Genomic DNA, 16,210 nt, shown 5'->3' with positions numbered 1-16,210 from the left:
GTCCTCTTAGCAGAGGTGCTCCAATCCCCTGATCATTTTCATGGCCCTCCTCCATCATGTCCATGTCCCCACTGTGTTGAGGGCTCAAGAGCTGGATGCAGTACTCCAGGAGGTGTCTTACCAGAGCAAAGTGGCAGAAAGGTACCCTCCAGAGCGTGCAGTGAAAAATACAAGTGAAAAATCAGAAATGAGTCACCTCAAACAAACGGGTGGAGAGTCAGGCTGGCAGGGACAGCTGTTATCTTCTAATAACATGTGTTTCAAATGCCTTCTCAAGATACACCCCCATGAAGCTCATTAGGTTTAGTCTTTTTACCTAGGCAGAAAGTTCATGAATATTGGCGTATCATGTTGAACATTAGAGGGAAATTCTTCACTGTCTTCCTCCTGCAGCAGCCTTTTGGCACTGCACCAAGGGCTTTGATCCTAAAAACGCTTTCCCTCTAACCACCTGGGTAGCCCTGTTGACTTAAACAGAACCAATCAAGAGCTTCAGTTCATGTGTTTGCAGATTAAGACTAGTGTTTGTATTTTCAGATCATATCTACAGAAGAAATTGCACTGATTTACCTAAGTGTTTTCAGAAACACACCTTTATTGAAACGAGTGTGATGTTACCCGGGCAGGAGGCTGCCAGCCGTGCGGGGTGCACTGGCCCTGCCCGGGTGCCCAGCAGTGCGACGGCAGCAGTGGCTCTCAGCGTGCTGGAGGCCACCAGCAAACAACATGGGAAAAAAGAAAGGAAAAACCTTTTCCCTGTGAGGGTGGCAGAGCCCTGGAGCAGGCTGCCCAGAGAGGTTGTGGAGTCTCTTTCTCTGGAGACTTTCCAAACCTGCCTGGATGCGTTCCTGCGTGATCCTGCTCTGGCAGGGGCGTTGGACTGGATGACTTTTCGATGTCACTTCCAACTCCTAACACTCTGTGATGGCATTGCCATGCTCTGCAGTACCCAGGGAGAATGCCTCTGCCCGCACGCAGCAGCTGGAAATCCTCCCCGCGTTCAGCTGCTTGCTCTTAAGCCCGCGCAGCACTAAGGCAGCGCGCTCCTGTTGTGCCTGTCAAGGGCCGGTGATGGTGCATGGATGCCGCTTTGTAGGCCTCCTCCTCGACAGAGCAAGCTCAGGTGGCAGCGCCCGGGCCTGGCTGTCTCGCCTCCCCTCAGCAAGGCCGAGGAAGCTCCGCGGCCCAACCCGCCCGGCCTCGGTCCGTGAGGCAGCTTCCGCTCAGCTCTCAGTACAAGGATCACCAACCAGACCCGGCGCCCCCCTGCTCCTCTTCCATCTCCTCTGCCGCCGGCTCCTCCTTCCCGCGTCCCCAGGCGGCCGGGCGCAGGCGGGGGCTGTGCTGGTGCGGCGCGGCCGGATCTGCGCGGGGCAGGTGCGTGTTTGCTGGGCTCCCCTCCTCCTCCTCCTCCTCCTCCTCCTCACAGGGAACCGGGCTCACAGGGGCTGCTGCGCGGGAAGCGCTCGCCCGGCTGCCGGCCACGACCGGAGCGGGGTTGGCGGCGCCCCTCCGCCGGGCTGCAGCGCTCGCCTCGGGTCGCGCTTCCGGCGGGGGGGTCCCGGCTCCAGCTGCAGCTCCGCCGCCGGGGCAAGGGCAAGCACGCAGGCTGCCGTCACCGGGGCCTCGGCCGGGCTCAGCGCCGTCTCTTCCTCTTGCCAAGGCCTTGCTTTCAAGGGCTGCAACGTGTGCTGAGGTCGCTCCTGTAATGGGGCCTTGCTAGGCCGCAGACTTGGATGGTGCCCTGCCCTGCCTCGGGGGCTGGAGCCTGCCGGCCTGGCAGTGGGACATGGGCTGTACCTTGCGCCCATCTTCTCGCCCTTGTCAGGAGTGGGACAGGCTCCAGCTCGGTCGCCCATCAGCCACATGGGCATGCCATGGTGTGACCAGAAATGCTTGCTTACCCCATCAGCTCTCTCAGCTTCAAACCAGGTCGAGCCTCGGTTGTATCTGGCTGCCGTGCACAGGCTTGGGGGACGCATGGTCAGCACCAGGTGAGGCTGCTGCCATTCATAAATTCAAAGAATAGTTTGGGTTAGAAGGAACCTTGAAGATCAGGGGGTTCCAACCCCCTGCCATGGGCAGGGACACCTCCCACCAGCCCAGGTTGCTCAGAGCCTCATCCAGCCTGGCCTTGAACACCTCCAGGGAGGAGGCATCCACAGCCTCCCTGGGCAACCCGTGCCAGTGTCTCACCACCCTCACTGCAAAGAATTTCTTCCTAATCTCCAGTCTCAACCTGCCCTCCTCAAGCTTCAATCCATTCCCTCTCCTCCTATCACTCCCAGCCCTTGTCAAAAGTCCCTTCCTGGCTTCCTCGTAGCCAATTCAGGTACTGGAAGGCTGCTGTAGGGTGTCCCTGGAGCCTTCTCTCCAGGCTGAACAGCCTCAGCTGTGACTGGCTGAAGGCTGTGCCACTGCAAGTGGAGCAACCTCCTCAACACCAGATGGGTGCATTAGATGTTTCGTTATGTTTTATGGCACACTTCATAGTGAAGAGGTCCCAGCATGTAAAGTGGTTTAGTTCTTCTAAGTAGGAAATTCTAGTTTCTGCTACCCATGAGATTTGTTTTGATGGGACTTTTTTTCTTCAAAGACTTTCATCTTTTTTTCAAATTGGTGCCAAGAGGGAGAAGTGTATAAGAAGAGAGGCATTTTTGTGTGTATGCAAGTTTGGTATATGTGTGTATGTGCATATACATATTTAATAAAAGTACTGAAATATATATGAGGGACAGGAAAGTAAGATACCAAAAACCCCATGAAAAGCTACAAGTTCTGCAAGCTGAATCAGATTTTACTAAGGAAACAGATGGGGTGAAGCCTTTTGAATCTAGTGGTTGTATGACAAGTTCCATGCCTGCTCAGAAATACTGGAAAGAAAGTTCAAGATAAAAATCCTGCAGTTCTTCTTGATATTTTTTTTTCCCTTTCAAACTGCAGATATTTTTTGGTACCTGACTTTCCAAAGTGCTGCATGAACACCCTAAAGTGCCTTAGGGAGGGCCACACCGGAAATCCTAATTCTGTGGTTTGTGAGCCTTATTTCTTTCAATTCTGCCTATCTGTGGTTTTCGTTCTGTTCAAAATTAGATTAATTTTTTACAGTTTCTGGAGACAGCTCCACATCTGCTGGCCCTTTGGTACCAAAAGCCTGTTGTAATCTGTGGATGGAAGGGAAGCCTGTGGGTGTTTCATAAAGCAATCCTTGGTATGGCTGTAGAACAGATTCCCTGTGTGGGAATGAAAGAACTGCTTCCATCTACATCTGTCTAGAATGCTATCAATCTATTTTAGCTTAAGAAATTAGTAAGATTTAAGCTAAGCTGACAACAGTTGGCCTTGGTTTTGCTCTGAGAATTGTTCTGCAAGGATAAAAGTTTTTTATCACTTAAAAATCACTTTCCAGTCTTGTCTGGTGTTCCCTCTGTTTGACTATTAATGTGAATAAACCTCAAACAATTATTTCCTGAGAGAAACCCTACAAAACCTGCCAGATGCATGGGAGTTCTTACATCCCTTGTTTTCATCCTTGTAAATATTAATTCATTTTTCAGACATATCCTCTCTATTTTCATAGAATCATACAATCACAGAATCATAGAATGGCTCAGGTTGGAAGGGACCTCAGAGCTCATCTACTCCAACCTCCCCACCATGGGCAGGGACACCTCCCAGCTAGACTTAGCTGCCCAAGACCTCATCCAGCCTGGCCTGGAACACCTCCAGGGAGGAAGCAGCCACAGCCTCCCTGGGCAGCCTGTTCCAGATTCTCACCACCCTCATACTGAAGAATTTCTTCCTCAGCTCCAGTCTAACCCTGCTCTCCCTCAGCTTCAAACCATTCCCCCTTGTCCTGTCTCTAGACACTCTTAGGAGAAGTCCCTCTGCAGCCTTCCTGCAGGATCCCTTCAGCTATTGGAAGGCAGCTCTAAAATGCCCCTGGAATCTTCTGTTCTCCAGGCTGAACACCCCCAGCTCCCTCAGCCTGTCCTCATAGCAGAAGTGCTGCAGCCCTTGGATCATCTCTGTGCCCCCCTTTGGACTCACTCCAGCAGCTCTGTGTCCTTATGCTGGAGACACCAGAACTGGATGTGGTACTCAAGGTGGGGTCTCTTCCTGCTGAGGTGTGGAGTACTTTAATGTTTGAAAACTGAGCACTTTGTCCTGTCATTTCTTCCTTCCATTCCAGTTGTGGGAGGATGAAGATTCAGGATGACAGTACATCTAGGAGACAGCAGCTGCAGGGGGGAAATATTTTGCTTTAAAAAGTACTTTGTGTGTAGGAATGTACGAAATGATTACAGTCTTGAAGCTCCACAGCTCTTTCTGTTCTGTCACAAGTGGCATTGCAGGGAGCTTTCACATTTGCTTACCAAATGCCTGCAGCAATCCCAAAGCAGTGAAATAAAGGTGAGGTCTTTCTTCAGCTGACCCCCAGACACTGTCACATTGCCACTGCAATGGCAACAGTGAATTTTTAGTTCTGATTTCTGATCTCCTAAATGCCAATTACTTCATCAAGTCACTTTTCTGACAGGATCTGTCGAGAATGCTCTTTTTTGGCTCAGTTTCACAAGAGAAGAGGAAAAAAAAACCCAAACATGTCAGCTTGAGAAAAATATTAACTGTGTTAGCCTGTAGTTTAAAAAAATTGGTAATTTCATAGAACCATAGAATGGCTGAGGTTGGAGGGGTCCTGAGAGATCATCTACTTCAACTTCTTCCTAAGTTCCAGACTAAATCTCCATTCAGCTTCAAACCATTCCCCCTGGTCCTGTCTCTAGACACCCTTATGAAGAGTCCCTTTACAGCCTTCCTGTAGGGTTCTGTAGGATCCCTTCAGGTAGCTCTGAGCTTCCACCCAGAATCTTCTCTTCTCCATGCTGAACACCCCCAGCTCCCTCAGCCTCTCCTCACAGCAGAGCTGCTCCAGCCCTTGGATCATCCTTGTGGCCTCCTCTGGACTCACTCCAGCAGCTCTGTGTCCTTCTTCTGCTGGGGACACCAGAACTGGAGGCAGGATTGGAGGTGAGGTCTCAGCAGAGCAGGGTCAAGGGGCAGAATCCCCTCTTGCCCTGCTGACTCAATCTTTCTAGAGGCCTGAGTTCTGTTTTTTGAGACAGAATGGACCCATGCTGGGGGAGGTTGTTTTCTAAAATGTAACTAATTTTTTTTTTATGGTCAGTGTTCAGATACCCAGTACGTTTGCATTCCTTTTTTATTTCATCTTGATATTAATAATAGTAATATTTTGTTGGAGGCTAAGAGAACGCTTCAGGCAGACCTTAGACTTACATTCCAATTCCAGAGTCTCACTACCCTTGACCTTAAGAACTTCTTCCTAAGATCCAGTCTAGCCCTGCTCTCCCTCAGCTCCCAACCATTCCCCCTTGTCCAGTCTCTAGAAACCCTCAGGAGAAGTCCCTCTGCAGCCTTCCTGTAGGATCCCTTATGTCTGAGTTGTTGTGCTTCTGAAAACCCTCTAGAGATTACTTACCCAACAATTACTTCAAGACAACCAAACTGAACAAGTGATTACAATCAAGCTGAGTTTGTTTGCCTTCTAGGGCATCTCACAGTGCAGCACAAAGGTAGAAATTGTTTGCTCTGTGATTTTGGGGCAGCACTGAATATCTTACCCATGATTAGTAATGCACTTTTCTGACTTGCCTAGTTGTCAGAGGAGAAAATATTAGTAGCCCACTGCAGTAGATGATCAATCTGCGGGAAATTAGCAGCTTACAATTCTTTCTGCTTCCAAAGCAATCAAGAATTCCATTAAGCTCCAGCTCCAAGAAGTGCTTTCACAGTCTGCCACAGAAGAGCACTCGTGTTTTGTATAGGAGAACACGACCAGGGAGCACTAGGAGGTGAGCCCTGTGATTCAGAACAGCAAAAAGCAACAAGATCAGAGACACTAATCTCAAAATCTGTGAAGAGCAGAGGGAAGAAACCATTACAGATAAATCAAATTTGTTCTTTGGTCTTCAAAAGTTACAGATAAAAAAAAAAGAAAAGTGAATGCTTTCCCTGGAGTCTCTTGGCTCAGATCTCATTTTAAGGCCTCAGAAAAGCACATTTCTTTCTCAAATGTCTGCTGGCACACACATCACATTAGACAAGCCTCTTTTGTGGGGGCTACTTAAAACATAGAATTCCTTCTGATTCCCTTTCTTACCTAAATTCACAGTCAAGTGCCTTCTCTGGAAAAAAAAAACAACACTAAAATTAAAGGCACAGATCTCAATATACATGGAACAGCTGGAAGGTGGACAAATTGGGGGAGAGCAGAGGACTTCTCATTGCCTTTCATGCAGAGTGTTCCAGCAGTGCATTTAAGGAGAGGATCATGCAGCATAACCAGCAGCTTGCAGGAAAAAAAATCCAGAGAAAACAACACACAGACTTAATCCCAGAAGTGTTTTCTCAATCAGGCTTCACAAGGGTGAAAACAATTCTCAGCTGCACAAGATGCTACTTCTGTGGGGGTCACTAAACAGGTCTGGGCAAATCCTGAGCTGGTGGAAACTGTCAATATTGTAACAGAATGCAGGGTGATCAGTCAGGCAAGTCTGAAAAAAGCTTAGTTGTTTGTATTTCCTGATGACCTGAGATTAACCTCCTCTCACTACAACATGAAGAGCATTGATTTAAAATTTATCTTAGAGAACTGAGATGAATTTGACTGGAATTTTTCTTTTCTAAAACAAGTTTATCATCTTTTGAAGTCAGGTTTCAGGACCACAGGTCTTTTATCATAACCTCTGGTTGCAATGGGTTACAGGGGAAAATTTTGCCCAAGTATATAAATAACTTGTTAGAGCTTTAATCCATATGTCTGTGCATTAGATACTTCTAACAAATCCCTTTTGGCAGCAACAGCACCAAAGGGATTTTCATGTTTTGCTCTCACTCACTGTGGAGCAAAGTCATCAGACAGATCTCTGTTAATTACAGATTCACAGCTTCACAGATTGCATTGGGTTGGAAGGGACCCTCCAAGGGCATTTTGGCCAAAGACCCTGCAGTCAGCAGGGACACCTCCAACTAGAGCAGACTGCCCAGGGCCACATCCAGTCTGAGCTTGAATGTCTCCAGGGATGGGGCCTCAACTACCTCCCTGGGCAGCCTGTTCAGTATTTCACCACTCTCACTTCTTAGGAAGAAGTTCTTCATTGTGAGGTGGTGAGACTCTGGAACAGGCTGCCCAGGGAGGTTGTGGCTGCCTCACTCCCTGGGGGTGTTCAAGGCCAGGTTGGATGAGGCCTTGAGCAGCTGAGTCTAGTTGAGAGGTGTCCCTGCTCATGGTGGGGAGGTTGGAGTAGATGATCTCTGAGATCCTTTCCAACCTGAGCCATTCTATGATTTTAAAGGATGAATTTCATATTTTTTTTTCCCTAAAGCCCTGATTCCAGCAGGATCAGTGTTGAGAGAAGGGAGTTTCATAATTCATTAAACCACTTTCCTTCTCACAAATACTTTTTTTTTGCCATCTCAGAAAGCTCCCCCATGTAGCTCCTGAAGGTGTTTTGTCATTTGGACTCTTCTCATGTATTCTGAAGCTGCTGGTGGTGTTTGTGCCTGTTTGTTCCATGGTATCTCTGCAAGTGCAGCTGTGCAACAACAAAGCATTTGTTTCCACTTGGACAACATCATCTAAAATCTATTCTGATATTTTTCTAAAGAGTTTCCCTGATGAAAATCTTCTTTAAAGCCCATCTTTGTGGAAACTGTTGGTTTGAAAACTCTTGAAAGATGCAGATCAAGACCAATGGCTGATTGAACCTGAAAACTCTACTGTAGGCATATTCTACCTTTAGCTTTATAGATAATTCACTGGGTAAGTATCTTACTCATGCTGCGTTTCCTGGTGTTCAGTCTGCGTATTGAGAAGCCAACACGGGCCTCTAAAAGATGTTTTAGACTTGATTCTGCTTTGAACATTCCCTGGGATTTACTCTGTCACTTCTTGGCTGCTTCAGAGAGAGAGATTTCTTCTGTTCAGGCATCTGCTTAGAATGGTATTGTGTAGATTCATAGAATGGTTTAGCTTGGAAGGGACCTTAAAGATCATCTCCTTCCAAACCCCTGCCATGGAAGGGACACCTTCTGCTAGCCCAGGTTGCTTGAGACCTCATCCAGCCTGTCCTTGAACACCTCCAGGGAGGGGACATTCCTCACTTCCCTGGCCAACCTGTTCCAGTGTCTCACCACCCTCACTGCAAAGAATTTCTTCCTCATCTCCAGTCTCAATCTGCCCTCCTCAAGCTTCAATCCATTCCCTCTCATCCTATCACTACAAGCCCTTGTAAAAAATACACTTCCCAGCTTTCTTGTAGCCCCCTTCAGGTACTGGAAGGTTGCTCTAAGGTTGCTCCAGAGCCTTGTATTCTCCAGCCTGAACAGCCCCAACTCTCAGCCTGTCTCCATAGGGGAGGTTCTCCAGCCCTCTGATCATCTTTATAGCCTCCTTCGGACCTGCTCCAGCAGCTCCATGTCCCTCTTATGCTGGGGGCATCAGAACTGGAGGCAGTGCTGCAGGTGAGGGCTCAGCAGAGCAGAGGGGCAGAATCCCCTCCCTGTGCTGCTGCTCTCCCTGCTTTGGATGCAGCTCAGCACACAGCTGCCTGCTGGGCCACACAGGGTAGAAATCCCCCACACAGAGCATAAATCAGCTGTGAACTTTATCTTTTGCTGAACGGGGAGCTCTGCCTGCAGTGTTCATTGGGCACATTAGGAGTTCTGTTTGAATCCTTACCTTTCTATAAAAATTTCACTTCTTGTTCTGTCCATGTACGTCAGCAGTACTGCCCTGGACTTACGTGGCCAGCCCCTGCTAGGACACACTTAGGATTTAGAAGGGTTTAGATTCATAGAATGGTCTGGGTTGGAAGGGACCTCTGAAGGTCTCCAGTCCAACCCCCTCTGCAGTCATCAGAGGCATCCTCAACTAGATCAGGTTGCCCAGAGCCCTATTAAGCCTCACTTTAAATATCTCTAGGGATGGGGCCTCAACCACCTCCCTGGGCAACCTGTTGGCAGCATTCCACCACACTCATGATGCAGAACTTGTTCCTAACATCCAGTCTAAATCTGCTCTTCTCTAGTTTGGCATATTTGCAGTTGTAGCAAGTCAAGGCAGTTCTTCTGAAGTCGATAGACAGCTCAGGTGTTTTAGACGTTTTGGTCCAAGTAATCTGATTTAGTTTGTATTCAAAATCTTGTATCCATATCATGTTGTACTCTTCCTACTCTTAGCTGTAAACTCAAAAAGGCTCCTTTTAAGCACTTCATAATTTAAATGAGAGAGGTTGTGGAGTCTCCTTCTCTGGAGACTTTCAAAACCCACCTGGATGTGTTCCTGTGTGACCTGCTCTGGGTGATCCTCCTCTGGCAGGGGGCTTGAACTGGATGATCTCTGGAGGTCCCTTCCAACCCCTAACATTCTGTGGTTCTGAGACTGTTCCCAAAGCCAAGATTTTCCTCCTGATTAAAACATTCTCCCACATGAGGCATCTTGACAACTATGGAAAAGCAGGCTCTGAGGAATGTCTGCTTCACTATGCAAGATCATAAAGCTTTCCCCCCTGCCCCTGTATCTTTCTAAGGGATGGAAGAACTTCATGACTTTATTTTTAGGCAGAAATCTCCTCCTCATTGTGCAAGTCCACCTAGCCTTCCAGCCATCCTACTCCGCAGCTGTCACAACAAAGTTGCTTTCAGACGCTGTTAAGTGTATCAGACATCACTCTGCAGCCTGTGAGTTTGCTGCCCTGGGGCTTTTCAGTCTATTCTCATGTTATCAAGCCCACCATGTGATTCCAACATTTTTCTACATTCCTTGGAGGAAAATCAAGTGATACATGGTTAGGAAATGCATAGATACTCTGCAGATTTAGCAGATCTCGAGCAATTAAGTGGTTAATGTCCTGGGTTTATTGTTTTTTTTTCCTCATTTCCCATAACCATCACTCTCTGTGAACTCTCTATCCTTTTGTCTGTATTTTCAACTGGGATTTGGGGAAAGCTTTGCCACACTGGAGAAGAAGCATTGCCTTAGTTTTGTTTATCCTATTTCTGTTCTCTCAGCTCCTCTTTCAGTTATCCAATTGCTGCTGACACTGTTCTCATCTGAGACCTTTTTTTCTTTTTCTAATCCTCTTTCTCCCATGATTTTGCATCTGTTGCATTTAAGTAATTTGTATTATAAGGATTTTGATGGTGGCAGCACCACTTAGCCTGGTTATAGACTGGGTGTGCTAAAGCTCTTTTATGTAAGAGCATGGTGATACCAAACTGGGAGGCTTGGCTGAGACACCTGAAGGCTGTGAGGCCATTCAGAGACTTGGACAGACTGAGAGCTGGGCACAGAGGAACCTACTGAGGGTCAACAAGGAGAAGTGCAGAGTCCTGCACCTGGGGAGGAAGAATAAACTGCAGCAGGACAGGTTGGGAGGGGATCTGCTGGAGAGCAGCCCCAAGGAGAAGGACCTGGGAGTGCTGGGGGACAACAAGTTCTGCATGGGACAGCAATGTGCCCTGGGGGCCAAGAAGGCCAATGGGGTCCTGGGGTGCATTCAGAGGAGTGTGTCCAGCAGAGCCAGGGAGGTTCTCCTCCCCCTCTACTCTGCCCTGCTGAGACCTCACCTGGAATATTGCATCCAGTTCTGGGCTGCCCAGTTCAAGAGGGACAGGGATCTGCTGGAGAGAGTCCAAGGGAGGGCTGCAAGGATGCTGGAGGGACTGGAGCACTGCCTGGGGAGGAGAGGCTGAGAGCCCTGGGGGTGTTTAGTCTGGAGAGGAGAAGACTGAGAGGGGATCTGATCAATGTCCATCAATAGCTGAGGGCTGGGGGTCAAGAGGGAGGGGACAGGCTCCCTGGGATAGGACAAGGGGCAGTGGATATAAACTCCAGCACAGGAGGTTCCACCTCACCAGGAGAAGGAACTTCTTTACTAGAACTGGCTGCCCAGAGAGGTTGTGGAGTCTCCTTCTCTGGAGACTTTCAAGCCCCATCTGGATGTGTTCCTGTGTGACCTGCACTAAATTCTATGGTCTTGCTCTAGCAGGGGTTGGACTAGAAGATCTCCTGAGGTCCCTACTGGCCCCTAATATCCTCTGATTATAGGCGATGAAGATCCTAACGATCTTGCCCTTTGATGTTAAAGACAGTAGTTAGCTACAGACAAATGGATCAGGCAGTAGGTGGAAGCATCCCTAAAGTAGCTTCTTGGCTAACATGAAACACACCTTATGACCCTGCACTGCCAAAGTGGCATCAAGCTGTACATTGCATTATTTTTCATACTCCTTGGAGCTGGAAAAGACTCATTTCCTGCCTTTATTTTCTGTTTCCCTTCTGTACATCCAAAACCTTTCTCCCTTGATTTTTAAAATCCTTCCAGCTTGTATTAATGGCTTCTTTCACATTTGGAGTCACAAGTTCAGATTGGAAGGCATCTTTTGAGCTCAGTCAGGGTCAACTGCAGCAGGTTACCCAGGCCTGTACCCAGTCAGGTTTAGAATATCTCTCATATGGACACTTCACAACCCTGCTAGGTGACCTGTTCCAGTGTTTGACCACCCTGACAGTAAACAAGTGCATTCTTCTGTTCAGATGGAGTTGCAGGTGTTTCAGTTTGTGCCCATTGCCTCCTGTGCTGTTGGTGGGCACCACTGAAAAGAGCCTGGCTCTGTCTTCTTTGTCTATAGCTGTTGATGAAAACCCTCCTGGGTCTTTTCTTCTTTCCCCAAGGAGATGTATTCTTTGAAATATTCTGCTAGGATTTTTGTGGGGAGAGATCTCTGTCTTCTGTGGACTGTGTCCAGACCACATCCTTCCTTTGTGTATGGCTCTAGCTCCTGCCATGGCTGGATGCCCCCTGCCCTAAAGCTAAAAGAAGTGTCAGCATTTTGCATTGCTGCCTTTTAGCTTTGTCCTTATCTTGCACCATAGTGTTTCCATGGTTCCTAAGTGCAGTCTTTTCATGCTGGAAAACTAGGAGCCTGCCTAACTCTTTAAGTTGGGGATGATCAAGCCCTTGCACCTTGCAGAAGCTTCGGGGGAGACCAAATTCCTCTGACATAACCACATGTGTCTGATATGTGAGTGGCTTCCAGTTCTGCACAGAATAGGAAGAGGAACAGTGGTGGCTCCCACTTTTTCTTGTTGTGTCAATGATTAGAAGTCAGTTTGAAGAAGTGAAAGGTTGTAGGTTTTATGTGGTCTTGGCAGCTTCAGGTTTTAGGAGAAAAGCCTAAAGGCTGAGGCTGCAGGCAAAGCAGGAGTGGGACCGTTCTGTGTCCTTGCCACAGAGAAATGGAGTAGAGGGATTGTAGCCCTCTAATGAGCATCCTTGCTTCACGAAAGGGTAGGGAGACTCCCAGAGGCCTATTCCTACTTTAAAAAAATCTTTGTTTTGTACTAAAGAGCTATGGAATGAGGTGCACCACTAGGGCTGGGAGAATCATAGAATTGTTTCAGTTGGAAAAGTCCTCTAAGACTATTCAGTCCAACCGTCAACCCAACACCACCAGGGCCGTGAAACCATGTCCTGAATTGCCATGCCCACACATTTCTTGAACACCTCCAGGCATGGTGACTCCACCACCTCCCTGGGCAGCCTGTTCCAATTCCTGACCACTCTTCCAGCAAAGAAATTTTTCTCCAACCTAACTGTTCCCTGGCACCATTTCAGGCCATTTCCTCTTGTTCTATCACCTGACACTAGGGAGAAGAGACCAACCTCCTCCTCACTGCAGCCTCCTTTCAGGGAGCTGTAGAGAGCAATGAGGTCTCCCTTCAGCCTCCTCTTCTCCAGACTGAACAACCCCAGATCCCTCAGCTGCTCCTCACCAGACCTGTTCTCCACCAGCTTTGTTGCCCTTCTCTGGACCTCCTCTACTTCCTCAATGTTCATCTTGGAGTGAGGGGCACAAATCTGACCCTGGGATTTGAAGTGTGGCTTCTCCAGTGCCTGTTGGGAAGAGTGGACTGTGCTTCTGAAAGGGTGTTTGCAGTGAATAATCAAATGGATCCAATCATTGGGAGTGTCCAGTTTTTATATATTTTATTTTAATTTTTCATTTGGGAAAGTGAAACATCTCCCTGTGAGGACAGGCTGAGGGAGCTGGGGCTCTTGAGCTTGAAGCAGAGGAGCCTGAGGGCTGCCCTCATTGCTGGTGATAAAGATGTGCAGGGCAGTGTGGGGAGGATGGAGCCAGGCTCTGCTCAGGGATGTCCAAGGACAGCACAAGGGGCACTGGGGGCAAGCTGGAGCAGAGGAGGTGCCATGGGAACAGAAGGGAAAACTTTTTCCCTGTGAGGGTGGCAGAGGCCTGGAGCAGGCTGCCCAGAGAGGTTGTGGAGTCTCCTTCTCTGGAGACATTCAGAACCCAGCTGGATGTGTTCCTGTGTGACCTGCCCTGGGTGATGCTGCTCTGGCAGGGGGGTTGGACTGGATGATCTCTGGAGGTCCCTTCCAAAACCCCTAACATCCGTGATTCTGTGTCTGTCACTGTGAAGTTCATTTGCTGAGTCTTAACTGGTGAGATGTACAAAAACCAGTAGCCTCTGAGTTGATTCACTGGGGTGATCGTGTTGCAGAGCCTGGGAAAAGAAATGTGCTAATCTTTCCCTCTGTTAGCAGTGCAGTCCAAGTGTCTATGATGTTACTTTACCTACCAGGGAATGAATTCTGAATGGTACCAACTTTTGGACAGATTTTGGACATGTTTATTTGAGGAAGAGACAAAAAATGGCATCCAAATTCTTGTGTCTTCGCCCAGGCTTTGAATTCAGTGCTCCTCTTCCAAGGCAGTGCAGGGAGAGAGCCACAGTGTGTGGCAGGGCTGTGTTACAGCCACAGACGCTGGGGAAACATCCCTGGTGTTCAGGGGGCACCTCGAGTGTTGTGTCCAGTTTGGGGCAGCATAATCCAAGAGAGATGTGGAGGTGCTGGAGCCAGGGCAGAGGAGGGCAAGGAAGCTGGGAAGGGCCTGGAGAAGAAATCTGATGAGGAGCAACTGAAGGAGCTGGGGATGGTTAGTGTGAAAGAGAGGAGGCTGAGGGGAGACCTCATTGCAGTATACAACTCCCTGAAAGGACCTTGTGGAGAGGTTGGTGCTGGTCTCTTCTCACAGGGGATTAGTGACAGAACAAGAGGGAATGGTCTCAACCAGGGAAGGTTTAGACTGGACAGTAGGAAACATTTTTTTCTCATCAAGAGTGTTCAGGCACTGGAATGAGCTGCCCAGGGAGGTGGTGGAGTCCCCAAGCCTGGATGTGTTTAAAGGTGGTTTGGATGTGGTGCTTGGGGATGTGGTTTAGGGGTGAGCCTTGTGGAGCAGGGTTAATGGTTGGACTTGGTGATCCTGAGGGACTTTTCCAGCCTGAACATTTCTGTGATTCTGGGGCAGTTCCTGGAAAAGGTGCAGCTCTTCAATGCAGCTCCTCTGGAGGAGCCTTTGGAGTGAGGGTGCTGCTGGTTCAGAATGAGGCCAGGGAGCACAAGGGAAGCATTAAGAGAAATGTGCTAGCTGTGGTTCAATTCTCCATTGAAAACCATACATGAAGCTGGTGCCTGGGGGCTCTTGGAGGTGACCAGTGCTGGTTAAACAATCCTCATGGGTTTCCTGCTTAACAGCTAAGCTGTCAGCTTTGCAAACCCTTAAACAAACAAAGCTCCAACCAAACCTGTAGTTTTTGAAATTCACTCTACAAAAGCTGTCATCTTTGAATTTGTCTTGTGGCAGAAATCAGGTTACCTTGCTTGCTTCTGTGTGGATGATGAGCTTGGCAAAAACCCAGGGACCAAGCATGGTCATCCTTGAGCAAATGCCTGGTGTCTCTAGAAGAGGAGGTCTAGAAGCATGTAATTAACTGGTCCAAAAGGAAAGAGCATGGGAAAGGTACAGAGCAGAGCAGTAAAAATACACCAATGCCCTCTGTAGTGTAACCACAAACAGCAGCTCAGACTGTAAGAGGCATTTTGCAGTTCTCTGGCAGTGTCCTCAGATCACCCAAGTCTTCTGCTGCTGGTTGGGTGAGACCTTTGCCCTGTGTGTCTCTGTGTGATAGATGTGTTCTTCAGAGATGAAATCACAGATGAGTTTTGTCATTCTCTTGGGAACGTGGCACTTCACTGTGTGTAGAATTTGTTACTGCCTTGATCTCCAGTTCAGGGGGCATTTCTCCTCCCCCTCTGCTCTGCCCTGGTGAGACCACGTCTGAAATACTGTGTCCAGTTTGGGGCTCTCCAAGAGAGACAGAGACCTGCTGGAGAGAGTCTGATGGAGAGCTACAAGGATGATTAGGGGACTTGAACATCTCTGCTATGAAGGAAGACTGAGAGCCCTGGGGCTGTTTAGTCTGGAGAAGAGATCAATGGCTATCAATAGCTGAGGGGTGGGTGTCAGGATGAAGGTGATGGTCTCCTTTCCATGGTGCCCAGTGATAGGACAAGGAACAACAGGCACAAGCACAGGAGGTTCCACCTCAACATGAAGAGAAATTTCTTTATGGTGAGGGTGCCAGAGCCCTGGAGCAAGCTGCCCAGAGAGGTTGTGGAGTCTCCTTCTGTGGATGTGTTCCTGTGTGACCTGCCCTGGGTGATCCTGCTCTGGCAGGAGGGTTGGACTGATTTAAATTCAAAGGAAAGTGAAACAATTACACTTCATTTTGTGTGTGGCAATAAAGAAATTGATCTTTTGGCTTTGGATAACCATACTTCCTGTGTTAGAACACAGCATTGCAACTACTCCAGCTGATTCCAGAAGGGTGTTATTGTCAGTTTTTATTAATAGTGTAGCCAAGCTGGGGAGAAAAATTGATCAATGAAAACTTTTAATAAGGTGAATAAACTGTTAACAAAGGTAAACTCTTGGTGTTGAGCACATGGCCAATACCCCTGGCACTGCCCTTTTCTACAGTCCTTAAGAGATACACCAGTCAGTGGGAGATTGTGGGGACATTGCATCCAAAAGGGATAAGGAACTGTGGGAATATTGCATCCAAATGGAATAAGGAACTGTGGGGACATTGTATCCAAATGAGATAAGGAATTGTGGGGACATTGCATCCAAATGGATAAGGAACTGTGGGGACATTGTATCCAAATGAGATAAGGAACTGTGGGAATATTGCATCCAAATGGAATAAGGAACTGTGGGGACATTGTATCCAAATGAGATAAGGAACTGTGGGGTC

This window comes from Indicator indicator, chromosome 12 (assembly GCF_027791375.1).
Source record: "Indicator indicator isolate 239-I01 chromosome 12, UM_Iind_1.1, whole genome shotgun sequence".
NCBI lineage: Eukaryota > Metazoa > Chordata > Aves > Piciformes > Indicatoridae > Indicator > Indicator indicator.
Note: the sequence above shows the minus strand (reverse complement) of the source record.